This window comes from Crocodylus siamensis, chromosome 3 (assembly GCF_052110815.1).
Source record: "Crocodylus siamensis isolate JL-2025a chromosome 3, ASM5211081v1, whole genome shotgun sequence".
NCBI classification, from domain to species: domain Eukaryota; kingdom Metazoa; phylum Chordata; order Crocodylia; family Crocodylidae; genus Crocodylus; species Crocodylus siamensis.
Genome location: NC_143397.1, coordinates 259100715 through 259114165, shown reverse-complemented (window position 1 = coordinate 259114165; position 13451 = coordinate 259100715). Strand labels below are relative to the sequence as shown.

Below are 13451 nucleotides of genomic sequence, written 5' to 3'. Positions count from 1 at the left end.
CGACTGATGCCCACATTTTCTAGCCAGTTGTGTTGCCTTTTGTTGTGGGTGCAGCTGAAATGGAGGCTGGTGCAAACTACATGTCCTCGTGCCCCCAGTTGATGCCAACGTTCTCCAGTGGCTTGTGTTGCCTTTTGTTCTGATCCATAGTCCAGTGCATTATCCGTTGCGCCACTGGCTCATGAATGCCCGGGTGCTCCCAGCTGCTGCTGAAGAGGCAGCTTTCTTTCTTGTGCTCCACCCGGGGCTCAGCATGCCCTTTTCTTCCTGGTGGACTCATGGAGGTGTGGGCAGGTGAGCGTAGAGCTCACCAGCGGGCTCTTTGGCCCCAGTTCTGCTTGGGCAATGCAGCAAGTCAGGGCATGAGGCAGGGCCCACTACTCCAGCTCCTGGGCACTGCCCAATCCAAAGGGGCTGGCGTGGAGGTGGAAATGGAAACCTTGCTTAGGAGAAGGTGTGAAGAAATCCCCTCAGGTGACCTGAACAACTACAATTCCTAGAGGGTGGGCAGGGAGCTCTTCTCTTCCAGCAGGCATTTTGAAAAGCTGCTAGCAAGTGCCCCAGGCTGCTGCCTAGCGATTTTCTGTAGTCAAAAACCCAGAACCCTGCCAGGAGTTAGGAAGTATGTGTAGGCCAGTTGTGTCTTAAAACGATTACTGTGTCCAATGCCATCTTGGGATGTTTTGGACAGAAAGAAGCACCCAGAAATATTACTGTGGGCAAAGCACTCTGATGGTTCGTGGGGTCTTTGTGCCCTAGCCTGCACAGAGCCCTACCAGAGACCAGTGTCCGAGTGGTGGCAGCGTTACCCCAGGCCTGCGGCTGTTCTCCAGGGAGACTCCTGAAGCAAGGTTTTGGGCCTGGCACAATGAGGTGGGTGGCTCTGCATAGTGGTGCCCCTATTGTGTTGCCAGTCACTGCCCTGCTGCTGCACAGACAGGAAGCATTCTCTACCCAGTTGCGCTGCCTTTTGTGCAGGCAAGCCTGTGTTGCAGGTGCAGCTGAAATGGAGGCTGGTGCAAACTGAAGGTTGCCTGGCCTCATGTCCCCTGCAGAAGGAGGCTGCAGTGTTTGGAGGACCCTTGGTCTTCTCCTGCGCACCTTGCAGGGCTGTTGCATGAGGCCAGAGAAGGAAGAAGCAGGAGCAAGAGAGCTCTCAGCTCAGAAAAGAGGCAGCACGAGCCAGGCAGGAGTTGAACCTACAGTCTTCTGATCCGTAGTCAGATGCGTTATCCATTGCGCCACTGGCCCAGGGACACTTCACCACCACGGAAGGGCCAGCCTGGTCTCTGGACCTCAGCACCCCTTTTCCCTCCTGGCAGGCTCACGGGGGTGCAGGTGGGTGGGTGTACAGCTCACCCGCGGGCTTCTGGCCTCCCTGCCCCAATCCTGCATTTGCAGGGCTTGACCTTTCGGCAGGGGGCCTGGAGCAGAGGTGGCTTCGCCCTATGCCTGGATACAGTGGTGCCGGTGGTGCAGGCTGCGGGGTGGGACATGTGGCAGGAAGCTCTGTGGTGGGACATCGTGGAGTGAAGCTAAAGGTCTCCTGAGTTTGCTGCCAACAGGCCCGGAGCTGGCACACGTCTGGTTCCAGTTGTTTGGGAGTCCCTCTTCTTTGGTCATTGTGCTCAGGGGCAGAGGGTGGGTGTGAGGGGAGCTGTGCCTGGCAGGGAGTGGGGAAGAGAATTGCTGGCCTGTGGCAATGGGAGGGGGCAGTGGGCCTGGGGAGCATGCAGGCGGGAGCAGATTAATACATGGGCCCATGGGGTCCAGGCCAATGGCCTTGTTTTGACCAGAGGAATGATCTCAGCTGGTAGAGCGCTCACTTAGCATGTGAGAGGGCATGGGATAGATGCCTGCGTTCTCCAGGCAGTTGTGTTGCCTTTTGTGCAGTCATAACCGCACTGTGGGTGCACCTGAAATGGAGGCTGGTGCCAAATGCATGTTCTCATGTCCTTGGCCCCCCTGCTGAAGCAGGCTGCAGGCGGTAATCTTTGGAGGAGCTCTGCCGAGCCCAATGGCAGTCCCCCTGGCAAGCAGTTGAAAATTTTCCATATGCCCGGGGCCACAATAAAATTTAGCTTTCACTTTGCCGCTGGGGAATGAGCTCAGCTGGTAGAGTGCTCACTTTGCAGGCGAGAGGGAGTGGGATTGATGCTTACCTTCTCCAGCACGTCATGTTTCAGCCTGTGCTTTGGCTGCAATGGAGGCTGGGCCAAAGGGCATGTGCCACTGTGAAGAAATCCTCCCTTGTCTGGGACATTCTGGCTCCTGGGCTCAACCTGGTCACTTAGGCAACTGGGCTGGAAAGGATCCCCTCCCATTCCCTCTTATTGTGTTCAGGGGAAGCTGACATGTTTTAGAAGGATTGGTCGGTCTCAGCAGTGTTCAAATAATGCCTGTTTCTGGTTTGAACCAGGTGATGAGGTCAGGAAAGTGATAAAAGGGTCAGGCCTCCAGGTCTGGAAAGTCACGCCCTCTTTGCTCAGGAAGCAGCAGCTAAGAACCAGGAGTTAAACCTACCATCTTCTGACCTCACTTCAGAGGTGGCATCCCTTTTGCCACTGGCCAAGGCTGCAGTAACCAGCTGCTGTTGAAGGGTGATCCTGCTTCTTGGTGCTGTGCCTGGAGCTCAGCACTCCCTCTCCCTCCTGGCGGGTTCATGGGGCGCAGGTGGGCGCGCGTAGAGCTCGCCGCCGGCACCAGCGCTGCAGGGACAGGCTGGGACAATCTCATCCACCCTGTGGTGCTGGGGGATTGTAGCTCATTCAAAGTGACAGCCCAGTGGGTGGACGGGCCAGGCTGGTGCTCGGGCCACCGTTACCTCAGGCACAGAGGGAACCTGCCCTTACCTGGTGGGGGGGGGGGGGGGGGGTCCTCCAATTTTCTGTTTGTCCAGTGCCTCAGAAAAAGCTAAGCAAGTCCTCCTTGCAGGGGAATTAGCTCAGATGGTAGAGCGCTCGCTTAGCATGCGAGAGGTAGCGGGATCGATGCCCGCATTCTCCAGGAGCTCCTGTCACCTTTTGTCCTGGCCTGCCTGCGCCACAGCTGCAAGGGAGCCTGTGCTGAAGGGCCCTTTCCCCTGTGCCTGGGGGGGGCCCTGTTTTGCTGCAAGAGGGCTGCTGTTGGCCCAGGTGAAAACTTAAGCAGGGCGATATGAGCCAGGAAGAAGTTGCGCCTACAGTCTTTCGATTCATAATCACATGCATTATTCATTATGCCCCTGGCCCAGGCATGCTCTGGGGGCTGGGAGCTGCTGGCGAAGCCTGCCCCAGACACCCCGAGGAGACTGGGCGGCCCAGCCGCACCCCCTGCCACGTGCAGGGGACGCCTGCCCTCACCGGGTGGCGGGGGCCTGCGAGACCTGAGGCCAGTGCAGCGTGCTGCCTAGCGTCACCCTTGGGCTCACAGCCTCATCTTCCCTTGACAGCCGAGCTGGGGAAGTGGAGGACGATAGGCTCACTTTCTGTGAAGAGCCTTATGATCCTGCGTGGGTGCGAGGGCAGCTGTGCCTGGCGTGGGGTTGGGAAGAGGCGTGCTGGCCCGTGGCAGTGGGGGCGGGGCAGCGGGCGTGGGGAGTATGCCGGAGGAGTGGATTAACACCCCGGCCCCGGGGCCTCTGCCAGTCAGGGGCACCCTGGAGCACCGAGGCCCAGACAGCCCAGGTCAGCATCCGGGCCGCAGACATCCAGGGCAGGCAGCACACATCTCTTCCCCTCCAGTTGGGCCAGGGCCAGGGGCTGGCTATGGGCACGGCGAGCCCTGCATGCGCCGGCGGCTTCCCGGGGCTTTCCGCTGGCGGGCGGCCCCACTCCCACTCCTGCTCTCGCTCCCTGCCGCCGGTGGGCAGCCACCAAGACCAGCACCCCCGGGACAGGATGGGACAGCCTCTTGTCTCCTTGCTCAACATCTTCCTCCATGATGTGCACGCTGGCGTCAGGAGCAGACTGGCCAGGTTCGCCACCGACACCAAGCTCTGGGGGAAAGCCTCCACAGCCGAGGAGAGGAGGAGGATCCGGGCCGACCTGGACAGGCTCAGCAAATGGGCGGGCGACAACCTCATGGTGTTTAACACCGAAAAATGCAGCGTTCTCCCCCTTGGGAGGAAAAACTGCAGCACCCGTATAGGCTCGGCAGCGCTACGTTGGTTAGCACTACAGAAGAAAGAGACTTGGGGGTCAGCATTGACCACAAGATGAACACGAGCCTGCAATGCGATGCTGCGGCTAGTAGAGCGACCAAAACGCTGGCTTGCATCCATAGATGCTTCTCGAGCAAATCCCGGGACGTCGTTCTCCCCCTGTACTCGGCCTTGGTGAGGCCGCGGCTGGAGTCCTGCGTCCAGTTTTGGGCTCCACAATTCAAAAAGGATGTGGAGAAGCTTGAGAGAGTCCAGAGGAGAGCCACGCGCATGATCAGAGGTCAGGAAAGCAGACCTTACGATGACAGGCTGAGAGCCATGGGACTCTTTAGCCTGGAAAAGCGCAGGCTCAGGGGTGATCTGATGGCCACCTATAAGTTTCTCAGGGGTGACCACCAGGATCTGGGGGAACGTCTGTTCACCAGAGCGCCCCAAGGGATGACGAGGTCGAACGGTCACAAACTCCTACAAGACCGTTTCAGGCTGGACATAAGGAAGAATTTCTTTCCTGTCCGAGCCCCCGAGGTCTGGAGCAGTCTGCCAGCGGGGGTGGTTCAAGCCCCTACATTGAACACCTTCAAGAGGAAACTGGACGCTTATCTTGCTGGGATCCTATGACCCCCGCTGAGGTCCGGCCCTTGGGGCGGGGGGCTGGACTCGATGCTCTCCCGAGGTCCCTTCCAGCCCGAATGTCTGGGAAATGTCTATGAAACCCCAGCCCAGCCATCGGGGCCGGCAGAGGGCCCGGCAGAGGGACGGGGGACAGTCGGAGCAGAGCTCATGCCCCCGCTACAGCTGGTCTTGGCTCCAGCCCATCCTACAGTACTGGGGGGCGAAGCTCTGGCTGCGTGACACCCGCCGGGGGAGGGGACAGGCTGGGACTGGGGCCACCTTCATCTCAGCAATGCTCATGCCCCCTGGCTAACCCCAGGGATGCACCCAGGAGGCTGGGTGGCCCCCCCGCAGGCCCCGGGCAAGGAGAGAGGGACCCTGCCCTCACCTGGTGGTGGGGGCCACCAACTTTCTGTTTGTCCGGGGCCCGAATGAATTTGGCTTGCTGTCCAGCTGCAGGGCAGTTATCTCCGATGGGAGAGCGCGCGCTCGGCGTGCGAGAGGTGGTGGGCTTGACGCCCGCCTTCTCCGGGGCTCGCGATCCCCTTTGCCAGTGCTGCAGCTGCGGCGGAGGCTGTGCTGAAGGGCACGTTCCTCTGCGCCTTGCGGGGCGGCTGTTTTGCTGCATGAGGCCTGTGGTGCAAAACAGCAACAGCAAGGGGCAGGTGCAAGGTAGCGCTTGGCTGGGAAAACAAGAGCTCTGCCTGCCCCCGGATCATGCGAGGGGCCTCCTCCGGACCCTCTCCATGCTGCCCACGCCCCTCCTGCAGTGCGGCGCCAGACCTGGACGCGGGACTCCCGCTGCGGCCTGACCAGTGCCGCACGGAGGGGGAGGGTCACCCCCCTGGCCCTGCTCGAGATGCACCTGTGGGCGCAGGAAGAGGTGCGCTTGGCCGTGCTGACCGCGTCCTCGCATCGGCGGCTCGCGTCCATCCTGGAGGCAACGACGGCCGTAACATCCCTCTCCGCCGCCGTGCTGTTGAGAAGGGAGTTCCCCGGGCCGTGGCTGTGTTGCTGGTTCCTTCTCCCCGCGTGCAGCACCTTGCACTCGGCTGCGCTGAACTCCAGCCTGCTCTCATCCGCCACCTCTGCAGCCTGTCTACATCTGGCCGGACCCTGGCCCCCCCTCCAGCGTGCCCACATCCCCCCATCTTAGTGTCATCTCCAAATTTGAACAGGGTTCTTTTTACCCCCTCGTCCAAGTCCCTGATGATGTTGAACAGTGCGGGCCCGAGGACCGAGCCCTGGGGTCCCCCACTGCCCACGTCCCTCCAAGTCGAACATGACCCGTCCACCACCGCTCTCCGGGCGCGGCCCTCCGGCCAGTTGGCCACCCATCCCACTGTGTAGGCATCAGTGCCACAGCCACCTAGTTCTTTTAAGAGAGTGTGGTGGGAAACCGTGTCCAAGGCCCTCTTGAAGTCCAGGAAGACGACATCCACCCTGACGCCCGGGTCCAGGGTCTTTGTGACCGATCCTAAAAAGAGGCCAGGTTGGTCGGGAGGCCCTGCCCGCAGCGAACCCGTGTTGGTTGCCCCTGAGCGTTACCTCCCAGGCTGGGCCCCCCAGATGTGCTCCGGGATAATTTTCTCAAAGGTCTTCCCAAGGACCAGGGTGAGACTGGCCTATAGCGGCGGGGTCCTCCTTCCTCCCGTTCTTGCACATGGGGACCACGCTGGCGCTTTTGCAATCCTCTGGTACCTGGCCAGCGCCCCACGAGCGCTCACAGAGCCGTGCCAGGGGCCACGCTATGACGGCACCCCGGCGTCCGGGTGGGGCGGCAGTTACCCCCGGCTTGCGGGTGTCCTCCAGGAGCGTGGTTGGCCGGCTGTAGGCACCCCAGGGGAGAGTCCAAGCCAGGCGGGTGGCTCAGGACAGGAGCCCCCGGCTCACCCGCACGTGCCGAGGAGGCCGGGCGGGCCCAGGTGCAGGCCCCCGACAGGTCCAGGGGAGGGTCCTCACCTGGTGGGGTCCTCCAAATTCCTGTTTGCCCAGGGCCATAACAGATCTTAACTCAGCCTTGCAAGCAGGGGGACGAGCTCGGGGGGTAGCGCGCTCGCTTTGCAAGTGCGAAGTAGTGGGATCGATGCCCACATCCTCCAGCTCCTGTTTCCTTTGGTCCTGGCCTGTGAAGTCTGGGGGGAGGACCGACGTCTCTGCCCCGGGAAGGGCTGGGGTGTGCCCCAGCGACAAGTGCAGTAATAAGTGGCAGGTGCCTTCCAGCTCTTTCCGTGGAGAAAGGTTGAAACCAGCTGGGAGGGGCTCCAATCTGCGATCCTCTGGTTTGTGATTGCGCACGACAGCCGTTGTGCCACTCGCCAAGGCGGCTGTTGGTGGCGAGCCCTCCCGAGACATGCCGGGGAGGCCGGCCACAGCCGCGGGGCAGGTGAAAGGGGAACCTGTCCCCCCCAGGCTGGAGGCCTGCGAGAGCTGAGGCCAGTGCAGCGGGCCACCCTTGGGCCGGCACCCCGTGCTCTTTGCTAGGTCAGCTGGGAGAGCGGGACGCGGGGCTTGCCGAGCTCTCTGGTTTCTCTCCCGCGCACAGGGAAGTATTTGCCCTCAGCCAGTCTGCAGTCGGTGGCACCGCAAGTCTGTGTCTCTCGGGGTGCAGGGCCTCGCCACCCTTCACAAGGCGGTGGATGGAGGAGCATCGGCAGGGCCGTCCTTTTGTGAGTTGCTGGCCTCCGCGCCCCTTTCCTTCCTGGGCCTGATCTCTTAGCGAGGGGCCTGGAGCAGAGGAGGCTCCCCTGTGCCTGGGGCAGCGGTGGCAGCGGGGTGGGATGTCTGGCGGGGAGCGCCCTGGTCGGGGCATCCCGGAGCGAAGTCGAAGAGCTCCTGAGTTGGCGGCCGACAGCCTGGAGCTGGCAGGCAGCCTGTTCCGGTTGCTCGGGAGCCCCTCTCCTTTGGCTGCTGTGGATGCAGGACACGGTGCGGTTGGCCCTCCTGCCACGTCCCCACACTGCCGGCCCGTGTTCATCTGGGAGTCAGCAACGACTCCAAGACCCTTTTCTGCCACCGTGTTGTTGAGAAGGGATTTCCCCAGCCCATAGGTGTGTTGCCGGGTTCTATGCCCTAGATGCAGCACCTTGCACTTGTCTGCATTGAACCCCATCCTATTCTCTGGCCGCTGTGCTCAGGTGCTGGGGATGCTGCAGCGATGGGGGCAGGGGTGGGCGTGGGGGAGCTGTGGCTGGCAGGGGGTGGGGAAGAGGAGTGCTGGCCTGCAGCAATGGGGGGGCAGTGGGTCCGGGGAGCGTGCATGCAGAAAGAGGCCCGGGTAATGAGAGGGTCCCTGAAGCAACATGGGTAGCAGGGCCCAGGCGGGCATCCTGGCCATGGGCATGCAGGGCGGGCAGTGTGCTCCTGCTGCCCCCCGCCAGGCCAGGGCCGGGGTGAGGTGTGGGGGGCGGGCTCCCTGCAGGCAGAGGCAGCTTCCCGGGGCCGTCTGCTGTCAGGAGCCCCATGAGCAACCTCAGTCCTCTCCTCACTCCCTCTCCCACTGCCTGCCGTGTGTGGGCTGCTCCCGCGACCAGCACCGGTGGGACAGGACAGGACCAGAGGGCCGGCAGAGGGGCAGGCGTGTAGCAGGTCCGACTGCACCTTGGCTTTTTCTGCCTGCACCTTGAGAAATGCCTTCATTTACTTGTTTTGATTAACCCTGTTAATTACAGCAAGACTCTTAATAGCTGTTACCACGTTTTCATAAACGCCTTCACAATCTCTGCACTAGAGCCCACTGTTTAGGCTTTTGCCTCTGTTACAAACATTTACAGTTTCTAGCACAGAACTTAGTTTTCTCTGCTACCGACTTGTTATTGGACCAGCGAGAGAAGGTGCTGTGCTTAACCCAAACAGACGGTTGCCTTGCAGGGTCAGGCCGACTCTCAGCATCCAACATCGCACTCTTAGACAAGAGGGCACGGTGTACTATTGTACATGCACACACTCAAAAATCAGTTTGGTACATACACACACACACACACACACACTCCCAGCTCAGGTACATGCACATCCAAAATTGCCAGCTGAGGCACATGCATAACTATCACCAATTCAAGCACATCCACACCAAAATGGAAACTTGACATGACTTATGCTAATTTACTTAGGTAGGCCTAAATCATACTGTATCAGTAAAGCAGTAATACAGAACAGTAAAAATCAATATAAACATAATAATTATACAATATAAAACAGTGGATAGCCATAACACTTATTTGAAAAGAAGGAGGAAAAATGAAAAATCAAAAAACCAACTTGCTACCAAAATAAAATGCTGAAGCTTATTCTATGTCTTAGCTCACTTATACTTATCTATACGGAGTAGAGAGGGAGAGAGAAAGTCAGAAATGGTTAGGGGAAGGGGAGGGAATGTATTTTTAAATTTAAAAAAACAACAACTGGGGGTTTTGCTACAAGACCACAGCTTGACCACAGGCACTCTGAGATCAGGACACAACTTTTCCTTACAGCAATTGCATCTTTTCCCTGCTTTAAAGCAGTTATTCTTAAAATTACATTCTTACTTTTTCTGCCTACCTGCTCTAGCATTTAAACTCTGTTAATCTCTTCTTCCCTCCTCCTTTTCTAAACACTTTCCACATCTCTCTTTATAACAGCTGCCTCACAGCCTGTTTTCCTACTTCCCTCTGTCCTTCTTTTTCAGCCTTCACAAAGGGTTTTTCTGTCTAGCCTTTTCCCAGTTAAGGGTAAGGCACAAGGCAGTGGAAGCCAGGGTTTTAAGGCACCCTATATTCACCCCTGCCCATTCCCCAGGGTGATTATTCATAGTTTCATAGCAGCTAGGGTCAGGAGGGACCTGAACAGATCATCTCGCCTGACCCCTGCCGCAGGCAGGAGTGAATGCTGGGTTCACAAGACCCCAGACAGAGGATCATCCAACCTCCTCTTGAATTTGCCCAAGGTAGACCTAGAGGTTTGGACACACCACTCGCATAGACACGCACAAATCATCTTACGTATTCATGTGTCATACACACAGACACACACAAACAATACAACTATTCTATTCAAACATAATAGTTACCAGCAGCAGTTGTTCAATAATGGCACTGAGTGGCCAGCCCAGGCCTTATTGAGAGAAAAAAATCTTAGAGATCACAGCTTGGAGATAGCAGCTTGGAGCGGGATGAACAGATGCATCTGTGGTCCACCCTGTGCTTTGGCCATTGTGCGTGAGGGCAGAGGAGACTGTGGGAGGGGGGAGGTGAGGGGAGCTGTGGCTGGCGGAGAGTGGAGAAGAGGTGTGCTGGCCTGCAGCAATGGGATGGGGGCAGCAGGCCTGGAGAGGATGCCGGCAGGTGCAGATTAACACATGGGTCCAGGTGGCCCAAGCCCAGGGACCCCTGCCATCAGGGGTCTACAGGGTCTGCGTCCGCCGGGTGGTGGCAGCCCTAACAGAGACTGGAGTCCGGGTGGTGGCAGCAGTTAAACCAGGCGTCCGAGTGTACTCCAGGAACGTGGTTGGTCGGCTGTAGGCACCCCAGGGGAGACACTCTAAGTGGGGTTTTTGGTTCGGTGCAGTATGGCGGATGGCTCCCTCCTGGCCCCCCACAGTCTCCAATTTTCTTTTTGCCCAGAGCTCCCACAAACCTGAAGTTTTCCCATGTCTAGATGACGTATCGTATCTCTGATGGTAGAGCACATATTCAGCATGCAAGAGGTCAAGGGCTGAATGACCAATTTCTCCAGTGCCTCATGGTCCCTCTTCCACCAGCATGCCTATGCTGCGGCTGTGGCTAACATAGAGGCTGGGTCAAAGGGCATGTTCTCATGTGTTTTGCTGGACAAGGCCAGAGCAGGGGACAGAAGGGGATGGGAGTGAGGTGCAGCCGGGCAAGAAAAGTAACGGAAAGCAGGCAGTTGCAAGAGAGCTCTTGGCTCGCAAAAAAGGCAGTATGAGCCAGGTAGGAGTCGAACATACATGCCCATCTTCCTTTGATAGCTTAGCTGGGAGAACGGAGGCCTGTTGGTTTGCTTTGTATGAACACCCTTATGTCACTTGTTTAATTCCAGCTTGAAGGAAACTTTTTCCTCTCAGCTAGTCTGTAGTTGGCAGCACAGCAAGCCTGTGACCCTCTGCCCTGCGGCTTTCAGGCTGCAGGTCCTCAGCACCTGTCCCAAAGTGGGGGAGTCAGACGTGCTGGTGGGACCCTCCTCGTGCAGGTTTCTGGCTTCCCTGCCCCCTTGCTGCCATCGTGTGATCTTTCAGAATGGGGCCCGGAGCAGAGGTGGCCTCCCCCTATGCCTGGGGGCAGTCCTAGCGGAGGCGGTGGGGTGGGACGTGTCACAGGTAGCTCCCTAGTGGGGGCATCCTGGTGCTGGGGGGCCACAACTCCAGCTGCATGACCCCCAATGGGTGTAGGGGCCAGGCTGAGGCCAGGTCCACCTTCACCTCAGTGGTGCTCGTGGCCCCTGGCTCGCCCCAGATGTGCCACGGAGGCTCGGCAGCCCCACCGGCAGCCCCGTGGCAGGCGCAGAGGGAACCCGCTCACACCTGGTGGGGGTCCTCCAAGCTTCTGTTTGCCCAGGGCCCTAATAAATCTTAATCCCCATTCCCAAGCAGAGGAGTTAGCTCAGATGGCAGAGCGCTTGCTTAGCACGCGAGAGGTAGTGCCTGCATTCTCCAGCTCATGTTCCCACCTGTGCTGTGGCTGACATGGAGGCTGCGTGAAAGGGCAGGTTCCTGTGTGCAGGGGGCACAGGGGGATGATTTGCTGCATGGGAGCTGTGCTTCTCCTGGAGCTAGATAGCTCAGGGCTTGGAGAAAGGGTGAAAGGAGCCTGGAAGGACTCAAATCTATTGTAGCAGGCTTGCCTTTTGGAGCTCGGGTTGAGGCCCAGGCTTGAAATCCTGCTGTTTTGATTGGTGGAGCTCTCCTCAGCTCTTCTCTCTGCTCCCTCCCGGATGTGCTCCCCTCATGCTAGGCACGCGGCTCCTTTTATATGCTCCAGGGCTCCGCCCCTAAAGTCGTCCCGCCCTGAGTGTTGCAGTCTTCAATCAGGTCCAGGGTTGGGGGGAAGTTGCCTACCTTTGCCAGTGCTTTGTGTTGCCTTTTGTCCTGGTGTGCCCGCTCTGGGGCTGAAGCCCAACATGGGGGCTGTGCCCAAAGGGCACCTTCCTCTGACCCTGGTGTGAGGGCCGTGGGGTGCCTGGGGCAAAAGCAACCTGAAGCAGCAGGCAGAAGAGCGCTAATGGCTCAGAAAAAATGGGACTGTACGAGCCAGGCAGGAGTCGAACCTACAGGCTTCCGATTCATAGTCAGACGTGTTATCCATTGCACCACTAGCCCATGGTTAAACCATGGGGGACCTGGAGCACAGGTGGCTTTCTCCTGTGCCAGGGGCAGCAGCGGAGGCAGCAGTGTGGTGGGATGTGTGGCAGGGAGCTCCGTGGTGGGGGCATCCTGGAATGAAGCCCAAGATCTCCCAAGTCTGCTGCCAACCGGACTGGAGCTGGCAGGCATCTCGTTCCAGTTGTTCGGGATCTACCCACTGCTCACATCTCACCAAGCTGAGTATAACCCACCCACCACTACTCTCTGTGTGTGCCCCATCAGCCAATTTTTTACCCATCCAACTGTACAGGCATCAATGCCATAGTCACTTAATTTATTGATCTGGTCTGGGGAGCGTGCGGGCAGAAAGAGGTTAACACATGAACCCACAGGGCCCAGGCCCAGGGGTCCCTGACAATCAGAGGGTCCCTGAAGCAACAGGGCCGGCAGGGTCCAGGCAGGCCTCCTGGCCATGGGCATCTAGGGTGGGCAGCATGCTCCTCCTCCCCTCCAGCCAGGCCAGGACCAGAGCCAGGGCCAGGGCCAGGGCCAGGGCCAGGGGTGAGGTGTGGGCGTGGGGCTCTCTGCAGGCAGTGGCAGCCTCCCGGGGCCATCTGCTGCCAGGAGCCCCATGGGCAACCCCAGTCCTGCCCCTGCTCCCTCCCCCACTCGCTGCCATGTATGGGCTGCTCCTGAGATGAGCACCAGTGGGACTGGACGGGACTAGAGGGGCAGGCAAGTAGCAGGGGTGGAGCTCATGCCCCCCATCAAAAGCTGGCCCCAAACCCATTCCCTGCCCCAACCCTGGCCCATCCCATGGTGTCCAGGGCCACACCAAACCTAACTGCTGCTTTGTGCTCTTGGGAGTTAGCTTAGATGGTTGAGTGCTTCCTTTGCATATGAAAAGTTGTGGGATCGATGCCTACCTTCTCCAGTGCTTTGTGTTGCCTGGTGTGCCTGCTCTGGGACTGAAGCCCAAAATGGGGGCTGTGCCCAAAGGGTACCTTCCTCTGACCCTGGTGTGAGGACTGTGGGGTGCCTGGGTCAAAAGCAACCTGAAGCAGCAGGCAGAAGAGAGCTAATGGCTCAGAAAAAATGAGACCATACAAGCCAGGCAGGAGTTGAACCTACAGTCTTCCGATTTGTAGTCGGATGCCTTAGCCATTGTGCCACTGAGCCATGGGGGACTGGGAGCACAGGTGGCTTTCTCCTGTGCCGGGGGCAGCAGTGTGGTGGGATGTGTGGCAGGGAGCTCCGTGGCAGGGGCGTCCTGGAATGAAGCCCAAGATCTCCCAAGTCTGCTGCCACCTGGCCTGGAGCTGGCAGGCATCTCGTTCCAGTTGTTCGGGATCCCTTCCTCTTCAGCTGTTGTGCACAGGGGCAGGGGGTGGCTGTGTGTGG

The 13451-nt window shown here is 58.9% G+C and overlaps 2 non-coding genes across 2 annotated transcripts; one reads left to right on the top strand and one right to left on the bottom strand.

The window, feature by feature from the left end:
* Positions 1-1178: 1178 nt before the first annotated feature.
* TRNAR-ACG (transfer RNA arginine (anticodon ACG)) lies at positions 1179-1251 on the bottom strand. The gene has a single exon. It is a non-coding gene; the product is annotated as a tRNA-Arg (tRNA).
* Positions 1252-2933: 1682 nt separating this feature from the next.
* On the top strand, positions 2934-3006 carry TRNAA-AGC (transfer RNA alanine (anticodon AGC)). Its single transcript has one exon. It is a non-coding gene; the product is annotated as a tRNA-Ala (tRNA).
* The last annotated feature ends 10445 nt before the right edge of the window (positions 3007-13451 follow it).